This window comes from Aquarana catesbeiana, linkage group LG03 (genome assembly GCF_042186555.1).
Source record: "Aquarana catesbeiana isolate 2022-GZ linkage group LG03, ASM4218655v1, whole genome shotgun sequence".
NCBI lineage: Eukaryota > Metazoa > Chordata > Amphibia > Anura > Ranidae > Aquarana > Aquarana catesbeiana.
In genome coordinates, this window is record NC_133326.1 from 233,729,723 (window position 1) to 233,748,571 (window position 18,849).

Consider the following 18,849-nt stretch of genomic DNA (forward strand, 5'->3'; position numbering starts at 1 on the left):
GATGATTAGAGCCTGAGGCTCTAATAGGCTTCAAAAGAGGGCACTGTGCCCCAGGCTCACCCAGTTATGTAACAATAGTGAATGAATATTCGCTATTGTCACACTGATTCTCCTCCCGGATCCCCTCTTTTTCTTACCTGAGCCTGATCCAGCCGCTGTTGCTCTCCTCATTGGACAGATTGAGTAATATAATGTTGCCATGGCAATAATACTTCTCAATAAACAGGTGCCAGCTGAGAGAAGACCTACCATGACTACTGACATATTTCATATTATACATTCACATATTCCAAGCACAGCACATTAGTGGTTTTTATTGTGCACAATATGCACTACAAACACAGGCATCACCACCACATGCTACACAAAATCCCTACACTGTGGCCCACCTTGCCTATTATCATCCCTACATGCCTATTCATGCTCCATGCCCTTCACACAGGAGATCTCATATTCTATGGCTCCTAGCTCCACTTTGTAAAATCACGGAAATGAACCCCTCTACAACAGCAATTACAACTACATACCCATGAAGAAAAACACATCTTTCATCTAATATCCACTACAGTGAGGGTGACTGAAAACAGCACAACAAGGTGATGGACTGGCCAAGCATCACTCCAGACCTAACCCTATTGAGCATCTGTGGGACATCCTAAAACAGAAATTGGAGGAGCGCAAGGTCTCTAACATCCACCAGCTCCATGATTTCATCCACTCCAGTGGCAACCTGTAAAGTTCTGGTGAATTCCATGCCCAAGAGGGTTAAAACAGTGCTGGAAAATAATGGTGGCCACACAAAATATTGACACTTTGGGCCCAATTTGGACATTTTCACTTAGGGGATAATATATTTACAAAAATGTGAGGGGTGTACTCACTTTTGTGAGATACTGTATACAGTATCTCACAAAAGTGAGTACACCCCTCACATTTTTGTAAATATTTTATTACATCTTTATATGTGACAACACTGAAGAAATGACACTTTTCTACAATGTAAAGTAGTGAGTGTACAGCTTGTAAAACAGTGTAAATTTGCTGTCCCCTCAAAATAACTCAACACACAGCCATTAATGTCTAAACAGCTGGCAACAAAAGTGAGTACACCATATTGGGCCTAAATTGTCAATATTTTGTGTGTCCACCATTATTTTCCAGCACTGCCTTAACCCTCTTGGGCATAGAGTTCACCAGAGCTTCACAGGTTGCCACTGGAGTCCTCTTCCACTCCTCCATGATGACATCACAGAGCTGGTGGATGTTAGAGACCTTGCGCTCCTCCACCTTCCATTTGAGGATGCCCCACAGATGCTCAATAGGGTTTAGCTCTGGAGACATGCTTGGCCAGTTCATCACCTTTACCCTCAACTTCTTTAGCAAGGTGGCCAAGGTGTGTTTGGGGTCGTTATCATGTTGGAATACTGCCCTGCGGCCCAGTCTCCGAAGGGAGGGGATCATGCTCTGCTTCAGTATGTCACAGTACTTGTTGGCATTCATGGTTCCCTCAATGAACTGTAGCTCCCCAGTGCAAGCAGCACTCATATATCCCCAGACCGTGACACTCCCACCACCATGCTTGACTGTAGGCAAGACACACTTGTCTTTGTACTCCTTACCTTGTTGCCACCACATATGCTTGACACCATCTGAACCAAATACGTTTATCTTGGTCTCATCAGACCACAGGACATGGTTCCAGTAATCCATGTCCTTAGTCTGCTTGTCTTCAGCAAAATGTTTGCGGGCTTTCTTGTGCATCACCTTTAAAAGAGGCTTCCTTTTGGATGACAGCCATGCAGACCAAATTGATGCAGTGTGTGGCGTATGGTCTAAGCACTGACAGGCTGACCCACACCCCTTCAACCTCTGCAGCAATGCTGGCAGCACTCATATGTCTATTTTCTAAAGATAACCTTGGGATATGACACTGAGCACTGCACTCAACTTCTTTGGTTGACCATGGAGAGGCCTGTTCTGAGTGCAACCTGTCCTGTTAAACCACTGTATGGCCTTGGCCACCGTGCTGCAGCTCAGTTTCAGGGTCTTGGCAATCTTATTATAGCCTAGACCATCTTTATGTAGAGCAACAATTCTTTTTTTCAGATCCTCAGAGAGTTCTTTGCCATGAGGTGCCATGTTGAACTTCCAGTGACCAGTATGAGAGAGTAAGAGTAATAACACACACCAAATTTAACACACCTGCTCCCCATTCACACCTGAGACCTTGTAACACTAACGAGTCACATGACACCAGGGAGGGAAAATGGGTAATTGGGCCCAATTTGGACATTTTTACGTAGAAGTGTACTCGCTTTTGTTGCCAGTGATTTAGACATTAATGGCTGTGTGTTGAGTTAGTTTGAGTGGAAATTTACACTGTAATACAAGTTGTACACTCACTACTTTACATTGTAGCAAAGTGTCATTTCTTCAGTGTTGTCACATGAAAAGATATAATAAAATATTTACAAAAATGTGAGGGATGCACTCACTTTTGTGAGATACTGTATTAAATAATATATTCAGCACAAGAACACAGCTGAATATCCCTAAATAGATTTATAGATTTGCAAGCTGGACACTAAAGGTCAACACACAACACTTTAATAATACACATAGCTCAAGATCAATATGTCCTTTTAAAATGTCTTTTTAAAAGTCTGTATTAGGGGCTGCATGAGTGCTGCCGGCACTGGGGAGCTGCAGTTCACTGAGGGAACCATGAATGCCAACAAGTGCTGTGACATACTGAAGCAGAGCATGATCCCCTACCTTCGGAGACTGGGCCGCAAGGCAGTATTCCTACATGATGATGACCCCAAACACACCTCCAAGACAACCACTGCCTTGCAAAAGAAGCTGAGGGTAAAGGTGATTGACTGGCCAAGCATGTCTCCAGACCTAAACCCTATTAAGCATCTGTGGGGCATCCTCAAAGGGAAGGTGAAGGAGCGCAAGGTCCCTAACATCCACCAGCTCCTTGATGTCGTCATGGAGGTGTGGAAGATAACTTTTTGCCCAATTTGGACATTTTCACTTAGGGGTGTACTCACGTTTGTTGCCTGCGGTTTAGACATTAATAACTGTGTTTTGAGTTATTTTGAAGGGACGGCAAATTTACACTGTTATACAAGCTGTACACTCACTACTTTACATTGTAGCAAAGTGTAATTTCTTCAGTGTTGTCACATGAAAAGATATAATAAAATATTTACAAAAATGTGAGGGGTGTACTCATTTTGTGAGATACTGTATATATATATATATATATATACTGTATATATATATATATATATATATATATATATATATATATATATATATATAGATATATTCTGCATTTACAGTAGCCTATATATACAGTGCTTTCAGTGGTGTACAGTATATAATACACTTCAGGCAGTGTATTAATATATACCGTATTTATCGGCGTATAACACGCGCCGGCGTATAACACGCACCCAAGTTAAGGAGGGAATTTTAAGGAAAAAAACTTTTAGGAGTAAAGTTTAAGGAAGAAAAACTTTCATTAAAATGCCCATCAATGCAGCGTTATCGGTGTCCATCTGCAGCCTTGTCAGTGTCAGTGCAGCCTTGCCCAGTGTCCAGTGCAGCCTTGTCAGTGCAGCCTTGCCCCAGTGCAGAATTATCAGTGCAGCCTTGCCCCAGTGTCCATTGCAGCCTTGTCAGTGCAGCTTTGCCCCAGTGCAGCCTTGTCAGTGCAGCCTTGTCAGTGCAGCAATGTCAGTGCAGCCATGTCAGTGCAGCTTTTCTCCAGTGCAGCCTTGCCCCAGTGCAGCTTTGCCCCCATGCAGCTTTGCCCCCATGCAGCCTTGCCCCAGTGCAGCCTTGCCCCCCCGTGCAGCTTTGTGGGATCGCCGCGATCCCTGCCGTCATACACAGCCCTGTGTAAATTTAAATATGGCGCTGAGACTGCAGGGACTCGGCGGAGCGCTGATACACATAGCCGAGAGTCCTCGGGTTTTCTCGGCGTTGCTTACAGTCCCGCCCAGTTCCACCCTATGTGCGGGACTGTAAGCGGCGCCGAGAAAACCCGAGGACTTTCGGCTATGTGTAGCTCCGCTCCACCGAGTCCCTGCAGTCTCGGCGCCGTATTTGAATTTCCACACGGCTGTGTATGTCGGCGGCGATCGCGGCAATTGCCACGATCGCTCCGATCACACACAATTGGGGGGGGATCGGCCTATAACACGCACCCACGATTTTCCCCTGATTTTCAGGGGAAAAAAGTGCGTGTTATATGCCGATAAATACGGTATATATATATATATATATATATATATATATATATATATATATATATATACAGTCTAATATATATATATATATATATATATATATATATATATATACACACTCTGCATTCAGTGTAGACTATATATAGTGCATTCGGCAGTGTACAGTATATAATACACTTCAGGTGTTTTATCAATGTATATAAAGATATTAAGATATACTCTGCATTCGATGTATCCAATATATACAGTGCATTTGGTGGTGTACAGTTTCTAATACAGTGCAGGTGGTGTACACAGTATATAATACAGTGTGTACAGTTTCTAATACACTTCAGGTGGTGTACACAGTATATAATACAGTGTGTACAGTTTCTAATACACTTCAGGAGGTGTATACAGTATATAATACAGTGTGCACAGTTTCTAATACACTTCAGGTGGTGTACACAGTATATAATACAGCGCAGCCAGTGTACAGTTTCTAATACAGTGCAGGCGGTGTGCACAGTATATACTGTAATACAGTGTGTACAATTTCTAATACTTTTCAGGTGGTGTACACAGTATATAATACAGTGCAGCCAGTGTACAGTTTCTAATAAAGTGCAGGAGGTGTACACAGTATATAATAAAGTGTGTACAGTTTCTAATACACTTCAGGCAGTGTACACAGTATATAATAGTGTGTACAGTTTCTAATACAGTTCAGGTGGTGTACACAGTACATAATACAGTGCAGCCAGTGTACAGTTTCTAATACAGTGCAGGCGGTGTGCACAGTGTATAATACAGTGTGTACAATTTCTAATACACTTCAGGTGGTGTACACAATATATAATACAGTGCAGCTGGTGTAAAGTTTATAATGCAGTGCAGGCGGTGTACAGTATATAATACAGTGTAGTGCGGTGTAAAAAAAAACCCATCATGTCCAGAAGGCAACCAAGGAGAGGTAGACGCTCACAGGTCACTAAAAGAGGGCAAGCAGCCTCTGTGTCTACAGTGAACAATGGTGGTCGTGGACATGGTGCATCCTCTGCAGGTGGCCGTGGGGCACGCTTGTCCTTTTTTTCTGCTGCTGGCCCTGTTATTGAGTCACAACATGCAGAAGAATTGGTGAAGTGGATAACTAGGCCGTCCTCATCCTCCTCATCCTCTGTCACCCAGACTCATACTAGTTTGTCTTCCAACACAGCTGCAAAAGTGGCCTATTCCACCGGCTCCTTGTCCACAGATACTCCTTCCATAGCACCACCATCATGCACCGAGGTGTCACCAGAGTTATTCGACCATAGTGTCGGCTACATGCTGCTGGAGGATGCGCAGCAATTTGAAAGTTGCGATGTTGGTTCCCGGGTTGTGGAAGGGAGTAACGTGAGCCTAGAGAGAGGGGGTGCCACATAAGGACAAGAAACTGGCAGTTATGTTCCCTCAGCTGCAGCATACTGCCAAGTTTGCTCCAGTGACGGGGAGGGAGGGGATGATAAGGTTACTGACTGTATTTGCGTGCCTGAGAGAAGAGAAGGGGGAAAGTAAGGAGGAGGAGGCACAACTCCAACGAGGCAGGATGTCCTATAGGGGGCAGCTTAAGGGCAGCCACCCTATTGCATCACACCGCAGAGCTCCTCAGGTGCAGGGTGCTGCTGACTCCCTGCTGACTTTTAAAAGTTCCTTGGTGTTGGCCTTTTTCGACACATGTGCAGCAGATCACACCATTGCTGTTTGCAACCTATGTCTGAAATGGATCAAGCGTGGCCAGAACAGCAGCTGCTTGGGCACCACATGCTTGACCAGACATATGATGACCTGCCATGCAGTCCGTTGGCAACAGCACCTGAAAGACCCACATTATAGAAAAAGATGGACTTCTCCTTGCTCCTCATCTGGGATCTCAATCCCTACTATACCTCCAGTCCTCTCAAAAATGTGCACTGAGAGAAATGAAGGGATAGCAATAGGTGAAACAAGTAATTGCAGCCAATCTGCTAGTAGTACAGTACTGGCGGTGTACTACAGCCAATCTGCTAGTAGTACACCACTAGTTGATTTCAGCAGTCACTACCCCAGTTGCTAAACCGTAAAAAGAAATTCCGTCCCAGCCATCCACATGCTCAGCATCTAAATGCTAGCTTGGCCAAATTCCTATGACTGCAACTGCTGCCTTTTCAGCTGGTAGACTCTGCCCCCTGAATTTGTGGAATGTGCTGTACCACAATGGAAGGTTTCAAAACGGCATTTCTTTTCACGTAAGGCCATTCCGGCTCTCTACTGTCATGTGGAAGGCAATGCTTTGGTCTTGTTAGACAGGGTGGTCAGCAGCATGGTTTATATTATTGCTGACTCATGGTCCAGCAGGCATAGGCAGGGGCATTACCTTTCCTTCACGGCATACTGGGTAACTCTGCTGGCAGCTGGAAAGGATGCAGGACAAGGTTCAGTGTTGTTGGAGCTTGTTCCCCCACCACGCCTCCAAAAAGCTAGTGATGATTCTGCTCTCTGCTCCACCCCCTCCTCTTCTTCTATGGCCTCTTTGGCCAAATTGTCGTCTGAACCAGCAGTGCTCTGTACGTGTTCAAGGGGCCACGCAAGCAGTCAGGCTAAAAGATGCCATGCGCGCTTCAGTTGGTCTGCCTAGTGGATAGGAGCCATACTGGGGCAGAGATTCTGTCAGCTCTGCAGGGGTAGGCTCAGAGGTGACTGACGCCACACCAGCTTCAGCCAGGAATGGTTGTATGCAACAATGGCACCAACCTTCTCTCCACCCTCAGACAGGGACACTTGACCAATGTTCCATGTTTGGCAAATGTCCTGAATTTGGTGGTGTAGCATTTCTTGACCAGATACCCAGGCTTACAAGATCTCCTGAGGCAGGCCAGAAAAGTTTGTGGCCATTTCCGCCGGTCATAAAATGCCAGTACTCAGCTTGCTGACATTCAACAGGAATGCAACCTGCCCACCAACCGCCTCATTTGTGACATGCCCACCAGGGGAACTCAACATAGGCAATGCTGCAGCGGTTGCACACACAGCAGAGGGCCATCAATGAATACCTGAGCGAGTATGGCACCAGGACAGGGTCAGGGAAGCTTGGCTTCTTTTTGCCACGCCAGTGGCTACTGATCAAGAAAGTATGCACTGTCCTGTCACTATTTGAGGAGGCCACAAGGATGCTGAGCAGCGACAATGCATGCATCATTGACACTGCCCCTCTAGTCTTCCTGCTGGAGCACACGCTTTGTGGAATCATGGACAGGGCACTTGAGGCAGAACAGCAGGATGAAGAAGAGGACTTCCTTTCCTCTCAAGGCCCCCTTTATGCAGATAGCATTCCTGCGGGGCCACCAAACACACAGGAAGAAGAGGAGGAGGATTAAGTCAGCATGGATGTAGAGGATAACATGCAGCAGTCTTGAAGGGATGGTTTTCAGTCCCCAGAAACCCAAGGAGTTATATGTGGCTGGGAGGAGGTAGTTCTGGATAATGTCATCCATAGTGACCCAGAGGACTCAATCTAATGCCTCTGCAGACTTATGCTGCATGGCCTCCCCGATTCTGCAAATCCTGTGAAGGGACCCTAGGCTTCATGGTATGAAGGAGAGGGATCATTACTGGCTGGCAACCCTTCTTGATCCACGTTACAATGGTAAAGTTGCAGAACTCATCCTGCCTTTGCAGAGGGAGCAGAGAATGAAACATCTTCAGGAGGCCTTGAAGAAAAGTTTGTGTAACGCATTTCCAGACCCTGGGAGGTTACCATTTCCTGGTGCTGGACAACATGTTTCTGAGGCTTCGTTCGTGAGGCATCAGTGGGTACATAACCATTTTAAACCAGTCTGAGTGAGGATGCGTAAGGGTACTGCACCCTGTGGGACTTGTGGATATTGCAGATTTGTTATGAACTCTGTTTCTGTAGCCCTCCCCAATGGAGAGGACTATAGACCAAAGTTCTTTGCAACCTGTCAGTCAGTAGGAGTGGTCTACTACATGGAGTGCAACTGCAAAGCATTCTATATAGAAAAGACCAAAAGACCATTTTTTCACTGGATCATGGGGTTGATTTACTAAAGGCAAAAAGACTGTACACTCTGGAAAGTGCGGTTGCACACGGCAAGAGCAGTTGCTCCAGAGTTTAGTAAATGAGCAGAAGCTCTGTTGACTTTCTTCAACCAATCACGTACAAGCAAAAATGCAGTTTTTTTTATTTTCCTTGCATGTGATTGGGTATTCTTTGCAAAGAAAAGCTTTACCTCATTTACTAAGCTTTGGAGCAACTGCACTTGCAGAGTGCAATTGCACTTTCCAAGGTGCACAGTCTATTGGCCTTTAGTAAATCAACCCCCATGTTTCCCTTGTAATGAAGAAGAAAATAGAAAACCCAATTAGTAAGCACATGGGTTTATTGCACTCTTTTCAAGTGTCAAAAATGAAATTCTTTGCCTTGGAACATGTTCCCATACATGAAAGAGAGGGAGATGTAGACAAAATTCTTCTCCAGTGGGAGACAAAATGGATTCATACCCTGTCAGCCATATATTATGTGCATCATATTATTTTTTTTTTTAAATTATACTAGAAACAGGAGAGGTCAAATGGGATCAGGTGACCACATGGACGCCCAGGGTGTCATCATATTGTGGTCTTTGACTCCAAGGGGTGGCGCCATTTGGCGGTGCATTTTGCCTATGGACCCCCTAGTGACGACCGTTGCTTGGATGAAATATCGTTCAATCACCGGTTCATCTATGGTGTGTTCCTTTTGGCCCCACCCTTCTAAGGGCATTGTTTCCAACATGACACTGGACTCGTGGTCCAGCACGAGACATCCTACGTCGTTGGCGCTACACGTCACTTCCAGCAGGACATCTGACGCGTCACTGACGTCGTACATCACATCCGGTGCGACCTACATGTACAAATTTATATCAATGGCCAATATAGCTATAAGGTTTTTTCATTTATTTTTCCTTGGTCTATTTAGACCTCTTGTATTGGGTGGATGTGAATTTTTGGAAGTCATTTTGGAAACTTTTGATGGAATTCCCACTCCACCCTTGGTTCCTTTAAAGGGAGATCTCCAAATGGATAATAAATCACCGTAGCCCTACAAGATTTTACTGCCACTTGACATCTACAGGTAAGCAGCTATCTAAATAATTTTGGTCATAAACTATAGGTCTTTGATCCCTTGTTCATTAGCATATACTTTGTTTTCCCTTTAGATGGACCTATAGGAGGCAATTTTTTCTGTGGTTCCACCAAATGATCCATTCCTTGCCAGATCATTTACAGGTAACTTGGAACTGGGGTTTGGTCCTCTCCTCTTTCTGCTCATCCAGGACAATTACATTTGAGATTGTGATACGTTTTTGCTTGGATTTATGTATTGAGTATACTTTGAGTCTAATAATGATGTTATTCTTTATTGTGTTCATATATACAGTTGACTGATACTGATTTTTATTGAAGAAGCCATCATTATGGTGAAACATGTAGACATGTATTCAGTCGTATCTTCCTATGTACTGTATGATCTGTTTTTGACAGCAGTATGTTGAATTTTAAGATGTCTGTCTTAATAAAATTTTGACATTTTTATATATATATATATATATATATATATATATATATATATATATATATCTTTTGTCTGGCTGTGTTATAAGCACCTTAAAATCCCATTCTCTCTGATCTGTGCCTTTAGAATTTTTGAAATAATATTTACCAGCAGGACCCATTCCTGCACCCAACAAGAGTAACTGTGAGGGGTTACAGAGTTCTGGCACCACCGAAGCCAAAGGCCCAAATTTCATGCCCCTGTTTAACAGGGGCATGTTTTTACAATTTTAATAATAATATTTAACAGCAGGGCCCGTTCCTGCGCCCAACAAGAGTAACTGTGAGGGAGAGTTACAGTGTTCTGGCACCACCAATACTAAAGGCCCAATATTTCTGCACCTGTTTGACTCAGGCATATAATATAAATATTTGAAATAATATTTAACAGCAGGGCCAATTCCTGCACCCAACAAGAGTAACTGTGAGGAAGAGTTATGCCCCGTACACACGATCGTACATTCCGACAACAAAATCCATGGATTTTTTCCAACGGATGTTGGCTCAAACTTGTCTTGCATACACATGGTCACACAAATCATGCCGGAAATTCTGAACCTCAAGAACGCGGTGACGTACAACACATACGAAGAGCCGAGAAAAATGGAATGGCATGGAACTTTGTGCGTCAGTGCTTGATTACAAGCATGCATGGAACTTTGTGCATCGGAATTGTGTACACACGATCGGAATTTGAGACAACAAATTTTGTGTGACGGAAATTCCGATGGAAAATGTCCGATGGAGCCTACATACAGTCGGAATTTCCGACAACAAGCTCCCATCGAACATTTTCCGTCGGAAAATCCGACCGTGTGTACGGGGCATGACAGTGTTCTGGCACCACTAGCACCTAAGGCCCAATTTCTCTGCAGAGTATATAGTGAAGTTCGTATAGTATATACTGTATACTGCAGTTCAGAGTACATAGTTTAATCCATATAGTATATTTACTGCAGTTCAGAGTATATAGTGCAGTCAGTGTAGTTACAATATATTTAACGGAAAATTGTATACTCACCTTTCCGTAATTTTCCTTTCCTGTCGCATCTTCATGGCAGCATACACGTTGGGTTGTGACTCCGCCTCCACAACCTGATAGGACCACATAGCTATAAATTAGAGAGTAGACACCTGCCCCAGTATTCTCTGTAAATATATACACATGTCACCTTAGAGGGTGGGTGATTGTATGCTGCCATGAAGATGCGACAGGAAAGGAAAATTACGGAAAGGTGAGTATACAATTTTCCGTTTTCCTGTCGCATCATGGCAGCATACACGTTGGGGAGTAACTCGCCAAACTGGGTGGGAATGCAAAATCAAAATTTATTGACAAGAAACAGAAGAATTGGCCTGTATAACGGCCCTCCCAAATTCAACTGCTGCTAAACGTGCAGCGTCTATTCTATAATGAGAAATGAAGGTATTCCTCGAAGACCAAGTGGCCGCTCTACAAATGGTTTCCGCTGAGACTTTACAGTAAGCTGCCCATGAAGTAGCCATTGCCCTGGTGGAATGCGCTCTTAGATCTCCCGGAATCTGCAAGGTGCTTAAGGAGTAGGCCTTCTTGATAGCTTTCACGAGCCATGAGGCGATGGTACGGGCAGAAGCTGCCTGGTCCTTCCTGAACCCATGTGGGATGACTAAAAGGTTCTCGCACTTCCTGAATGGCTTGGTTACCGAAAGGTAATGGAGAATGTTGCCCTTGACATCCAAGGGATGAGGGACGCCCTGATCCGTGATCAAAGCCGGGAGGTCAATCTCCTGGTTAAAGTGGAACGCAGAGGAGACCTTTGGAATAAACCTGTCTGAAGGCTTCAGGGTTAGTCTGTCTGGGTAAACCATCAGATACGGTTCTTTGATCAGCAAGGCTTGCATTTCTGAGACCCTCTTCGCTGATGTGATGGCAATTAGGAAAGACACCTTTAGAGTCAGGTCCCAGAGGGAGGTATTCTCAAGGGGGAAGAATGGTTCTCTGGATAAAACCTCTAGGACAGTTGATAGGTCCCATGTTGGAAATGAAGGTTTCCTGGGTGGTCTTAGCTTCAGGCAGGCTTTTTGAAATTGCACCACCAGAGGGTTAAGTGCCCATCTGACCCCTGTCAAGGCAGAGATGGCAGAGACTTGGACTTTCAGGGTGTTGGACCTAAGGCCTTTGTCTAGACCTGACTGAAGGAACTCAAGCACTTGTACTGCTGATGGGGAAGACGGGTCCCAACCTTGTTCCTGAGCAAAGGAAGAGAATCTTTCCCAGATTCTCTCGTAGGTGCTATTCGTGGAGGATTTCCTGGCTTGAAGCAGGGTATCGACTACCTTCTGAGAACATCCTTGCTCTAGGAACCTAGACCTTTCAGTCTCCAGGCCGCTAGGTGCAATCTCTCTGGATTCGGATGTAGTAGCTGGCCCTGGGTTAGTAGATCCGTTGTTACCGGGAGTGGAAGTGGATCCGCTGTGCTCAGTTGCAGGAGGGTGGTGAACCAAGGCCTCCGTGGCCAAAAGGGAATCACGTCTAGTACTAGAGTTGTTGAGTGTTTGAGCCTCAGAAGGAACTTGGCTATCAGTGGGGTTGGTGGAAAAATGTAGCCTAGGTGAAAGTTCCAGGCGTGCTGGAGACAATCCGTACCCTCCGCTGTGGGGAAGGGATTCCTCGACAGAAACCTCTGACACTTCTTGTTCTCTGGTGTTGCTGCGAGGTCTATGTCTGGATGACCCCATGTCTGGCATATGAGGGCAAAGGCCTGTGGGCTTAGACACCACTCGTTGTTGGAAACGAATGTTCTGCTGAGGGAGTCCGCCAGTAAGTTCTGAACCCCCGGAATATAGGTCGCCTTCAGGTCCCACAGGTTCAGTTGAGCCCATTGCATCACCGGACCGACTTCCCACATCATGGAGATGCTCTTGGTACCCCCCTGCCTGTTGATATAGGCTACCGCCACTCGGTTGTCCATTTGAATGAGGACTTGTTTCCCTCTCAGGAGTGAACTGAATGCCAAGAGGGCTCGGAAGGCTGCCTTCATCTCTAGGATGTTCGATACTACATCCTTGGTTTTGAAGGGCCAGCGGCCCTGAGCTGCATAGTGTAGGTAGTGTGCCCCCCATCCTTCCAGACTGGCGTCTGAAGTTACTACCTCCTGGTGGAGGGTGACTATCTGCTTGCACCTGCTGAGGTTGTCGGGGTGGGTCCACCACCGTAAAGATAGCCTGGCTTCCTCTGGGATGCGAATCAATTGGGACATGGACCATCCGTCCCACTGGCGCAGGAAGGAGGCTTGTAGGGGTCTGGTATTCCATTGCGCCCATCTGACCATTGGAATGGTTGCTGATAGGGAACCTAGGAGGCTGAGGTATGCTCTGACCGGCAGACATGACGCTGGGATAGCCTCTTTCACTTTCTGAATGAGTAGGGACGATTTCTCCCTTGGTAACTCCACTGTGTTCGCTCGGGTGTCCAGTTCGGCTCCCAGGAAGACCATCCTTTGGGTAGGTTGGGTGTTGCTTTTCTGCCAATTGATTATCCATCCTAAACTCATTAGGGTGGAAACCAGGATCTCGCGATGTTGGACGAGTGATTCCTGGCTGCTTGAGAGGAGGAGGATGTCGTCCAGGTAATGGTGGACCCTTAGACCTTTCTCCCTCAAAAAAGCTATTGCTGGTAGTAGCACCTTCGTGAATGTTCTGGGGGCTGTTGAGATGCCAAAGGGAAGGCTTCGAAACTGGAAGTGCCCCTGACCCACCGAGAATCGTAGGAATTTCTGGAATGCCCCGTGGATCGGAATATGCAGGTAGGCGTCCTGGAGATCTATGGAGAGCATCCAGTCCCCCAGATTTATGGCCTGCAGGATAGACTGCAAGCTCTCCATCCTGAATGACTCCACTCTGATGGACCTGTTGAGGTTCTTTAGGTCTAGAACCGGACGAAGGTCTCCTGACTTCTTCTTGACGAGAAATAATGGAGAGTAGAATCCTCTGCCTCGTTGTGCCAGTGGAACCTCTACTATTGCTCGTTTTTGGAGAAGATCTTGGATGTAGTTCAGTAACGACAACCTTTTTTCTCGAGATGGGGGAATACGGGTGGGGTAGAACTGATCCCCTGGGGGCCGGTTTTTGAAGGACCACCTGTGGCCGAAGGTGATAGTGGCCAGGGTCCAGGTATCCCTTATGGTTTCCGCCCAGACCAGCTTGAAACTGGAGAGTCTTGCTCCCACTACCGCTGGTCGGACGGGCGCACCTTCAAAAGGGCTTCTGGTCACTGGAAGCAGGCGCCTTAGGCTTCTGAAACTTCATGAAGGAGGTTTGAGGGTTCTTCCAGCTCCTTCTATACTCCTTGCCTGGTCTGTATGCTCTCGCATCCCTATACCTCTCTGGGAGGTTCCGCTTAAAGGGAGGAGGTCTCTGTTGCTTGGGTCTCCTGTCTGAGGGGATGAGCCCGGACTTTCCGCCGGTTACTTTGGAGATGGCTGTGTCTAGTTTTGTTCCGAAGAGGTGCTCACCATCAAACGGAATACGACACCAGTTGGATTTGGAAGCTGGATCCGCCGTCCAGGGCTTTAGCCATAATGCTCTTCTGGCTGTTACTGAAGCCAGCATAGATTTAGATGCAGACCTGATAGTGTCGACTGAAGCTTCAGCCACAAAGTCGCCCGCCAGGCTTAACTCTTGCAACGCCTTTACTATTGATTCTTGGTCTGCCCCCTCTGATACAAGCTTTTCCGTGCTTGTGGACCAGCTCGAGATGGCTCTTCCTACTGCAGCAAGTGCTATTGCAGGTCTGCAGGCGCCTCCAGCCGACAGGTAAGCCCGCTTGAGATCCGTGTCGATCTTTCTGTCGAGGACATCTCTAAACGTTACCGCGTCTTCTAACGGGAGGGTAACATGTCTGGCTAGGCGCATCAGGGATGCATCCACTACCGGAGGGGACACCAGAGGGTTCACCTTAGGCTCCTTGAGTGGGTATAACTTCAGTAGTCTGTTATTCAGACTAGACTTCTTTTCTGGTCTCTGCCATTCTTCTTTGATCAGGTCCTCAAGTTCTTCAATGAACGGGAAGGATTCCGGATCCTTTCTAAGCTGAGGAAAATACTTCCTCTGCTTCGGTTGGGCTTGCTGGGGTTCCTCCCAACCTATCGCCTCCTTAACCGATTTTATGAACGGTTCTACCAGACTGAAGTCGAATCCGGCCGATACCTCCAGACCCTCATTATCCGACAGGGAGTCTTGCTCCTTCGATGTGCTAGCCCGGGCTGGAGAGGTAGTGGTAGAGAAATCCACCTCGGATACCGAGGCCTGGGGGGCTACGGCCCCTGCTGAATCTCCGACCTCCGAGATTCTCTCTCTTGCGGCCTCTTCCCGGCATGTCTGACAGACCAGTTTTCCTGGAAGAGCCGCTGCGCCGCAAACCCAGCATGCGTTCCCGGCAGGACGGGAGTGGCGTGCGGGGGAACGATGCCTGCGTGAAGGCGATCTTCTGTGGCGGGATCGGCCGTGTCTAGAGCGCGACCGGGAGCGGCTTCTTCTGCGGCTTCCTCTCGAGCGGCTTCTTCTGTGATAGGAGCGGCTCCTTCTATGTCTGGAGCGACTTCTCCTGCGTGAGGACTCTCTTTGTCTTGAGGCAGACGTTCTTGAAGACCTGGTAGGGCTGACCAATTTAGGCAGCATTAGTAGTGCTCTCTTTTTCGATCTTCAATACTTACATTTGTCTTCCCCCCCCTTACCTAATAGGCTGACGGTGATCTGCTGGGGCAGCGGTCTCCATGGAGAGAAAGCGGACTGGAAACCTGCAGTGAGAAACAATAAACAGCGCTATGCAGAGGAGGCTTCAGAGGGAGCAGGAATCCTGACTTAAAGGCAGTATAAAGGAAGGCCACTTACCTTTGTAGAGCGCTTTGGAGTCCAAACAGACAATCTGTCATGCATAGACAATCAGCAGCAGCAAATGCAGCTACTGCTGGGCTTTTAAATCCGCCGCCATCAGCGTCGGACGCTCGCGCATGCGCAGTAGCGCCGCGAGACACCCGGCGCCATCTTGGAAGCTGGAAAGCAGCCCAGCGGTGCCCAAAACGACGTACCGCGCATGCGCGAGGACGCCGAGAACGCTCGGCGCTCCGGAGAGCAAATCAGGAGAACCACAGAGCCCAGCAGACGGGCAGAGGCACTGGTAGGAGAGGGGGAAAGAGGGGGGGGAGACCGCTGCACACAACTAAGCCTGTTTAAGGCTTATTTCATGAGGCCACAATGAAGTTTTCCTGGCCATTCCTCCAGCAAGCCTGTTTAAGGCTTTTGTGGGCTGCTGCACTTGAAGCCTGTTTAAGGCTTATACTTGTGGTCAGACAGCTGAATGAGATGAGAGTATGCCCCTGAGATCACCAGAGTGGGGCTCCTTCCATTTAGCTCGTTTAGAGGCTGTACAAGAAGGACTTCCATCCAGGAGAGGCTAGAACCTGGCTGGGGCGAAGCGGTAAGGGGGTGCTGATCCGTGCGTCCTGACAGGTGAGGAAAAATAAGAGAATACTGGGGCAGGTGTCTACTCTCTAATTTATAGCTATGTGGTCCTATCAGGTTGTGGAGGCGGAGTCACAACCCAACGTGTATGCTGCCATGATGCGACAGGAAAATACAGTGCAGAGTATATAGTGCAGTGCACAATATATAATATAGTGTATTGAAGTGGTTAAGTTGAACCCTATGACAGAATTAAGAAAAAAACGGCATGGGTACTGTCCAGTCCATACCAGGCCCTTCGGGTCTGGTATGAATTTTAAGGGGAACCCTGCGCCAAAATAAAAAAAATGGAAAGGGGGGCATGAGCGAGCACCCCCCTCCTAAACCATACCAGGCTGTTTGCCCTCAACATGGGGAGGGTGCTTTGGGGTCCCATCCCAAAGCACATTGTCCCCATGTTAATGGGGACAAGGGTTTCATCCCCACAACCCTTGCCTGGTGGTTTGGGGTTATGCGGGCAGGGGCTTTTCGGAATCTAGAGGCCCCCTTTAACAAGGGGGCCCCAAATCCCACCCCCCCATATGGATGGGTATTGGGTACATTGTTCCCCGACCCATTCACCAAAAAAGTGTAAAAAAAAGTAAAAACGATAGAAGACAGTTTTTGACAATTTCTTTATTTAACCACTTCCATACCGGGCCATTGTCATATGACATCCGCAGGAACACTTTGTTCCCTCCGGGCTGGTGTCATATGACGTCTTTGGCTTCCCACGGCATACAGGGCGTGCATGCCGCCGCGTCACCAAGGAGCCGATGCCCATGCCCGGCGGCTGCAATGTCCACCGGGCACACGCAATCGCTCCTTACAGAGCAGGAAGGTGGCTATGTGTGTGTAAACACACATATCAACGTCCTGTCGGGGAGAGGAGACAGATCGTGTGTTCCTAGTATATAAAAAGAGGGTGAGTTTGGGACTTTGAATGAGGCATATGATGAAATGAACATACGCCTCTATCCCTGTTGATTAATAAAAGAAGGGGGGTTGTGACTTTGACTGAGATGTGTGTTTGTACAATTGAAAATGATTTCACAATATTACAAAAGTTTATTCATAAATTGCACATGAGACATGTTACATTGCAAATATGACGAGCTGATGTACATAATAGACAACCATAAAGATTTGATTGTTACACATAAATAAACTTCCTATATAGGATGGGATGTAAACGCATAAAAAAACTGCATATAAAAGCTTGACGTGTTTCGTGGATATAGTTCCACTTCTTCAGAAGAAAATGCAGAATGCATATCTACAAAAAATATGAAAGATATTCCAAATTACTTAAATCAATAAAATAAGGATAGGGGGGGAGGAAAAAAGCCAGACACTCCAAAAATACTTACATATCAGCTCTGTAATGTGCCATGAAATGCTGAGAACTGAAATTTGAGGAAGGCTGGAAAATGTCCCTGTTCGGACCTGAGGGGACGTGAATCTGCGGGCAGCCAAGGTGGACAACACCACACCTGAGGGAAGGAGAGGAGAAATGAAGGGTGTCCATGGGGAAATTACATGGTGGTGCCTGCAAGCAACTCCAATATCTAAATTAATGAAAATTAGGTGTGGTCAATGAGGTGTGACTTGTAAGGGGCATACAGCCTATGTACTAGTATATAGGAACACTGATCTGTCTCCTCCCCTAGTCAGTCCCATCCCCCCACAGTTAAAGCACACAGTCAGGGAACAGATTTAACCCCTTGATGGCCCCCTAGTGTAAACCTCTTCCTTGCCAGTAACATTTACACAGTAATCAGTGGCTATTTATAGCACTGCTCACTGTATAAATGTCAATGGTTTCAAGAAAGTGTCAAAAGTGCCCGATCTGTCCGCCGCAATATCGCAGTCATGATAAAAATCGCACATCACCTCCATTACTAGTAAAAAATAAAAATTTAAAAAATGTCATAAATCAATAACCTATTTTGTAGACACTAACTTTTGCTCAAACTAATCAATATATGCTTTTGTGAATTTTTTTTTTAACCAAAAATATGTAGAAGAATACATATCGACCTAAACTGAGGAAAAAATTCATTTTTTAAAAAATAATTATAATAAATATAATTATTTTTAAAAAATAATTATATTTATTATAGCAAAAAATAAAAAATATTGTGTTTTTTTCAAAACTGTCGCTATTTGTTTAGGGCAAAAAAATAAAAACCCGCAGAGGTGATCAAATACCACGAAAAGAAAGCTCTATTTGTGTGGAAAAAAATTATCAAAATTTCATTTACAGTGTTGCATGACCGCGCAATTGTCATTCAAAATGTTACAGGGCTGAAAGCTGAAAGCTGAAAATTGGCCTAGGCAGGAAGGGGGTGAAAGTGCCCTGCATTGAAGTGGTTAAAAAAGTGTCCTGTGTTGTCCATCCATCTTCAATCACGGTGCCAATGGACCCGAAAAATAGAAAAAAAAAGCTGTGACAGCTGTTATATAGGCAAGGGTGGAGCCACCAGGTCACGTA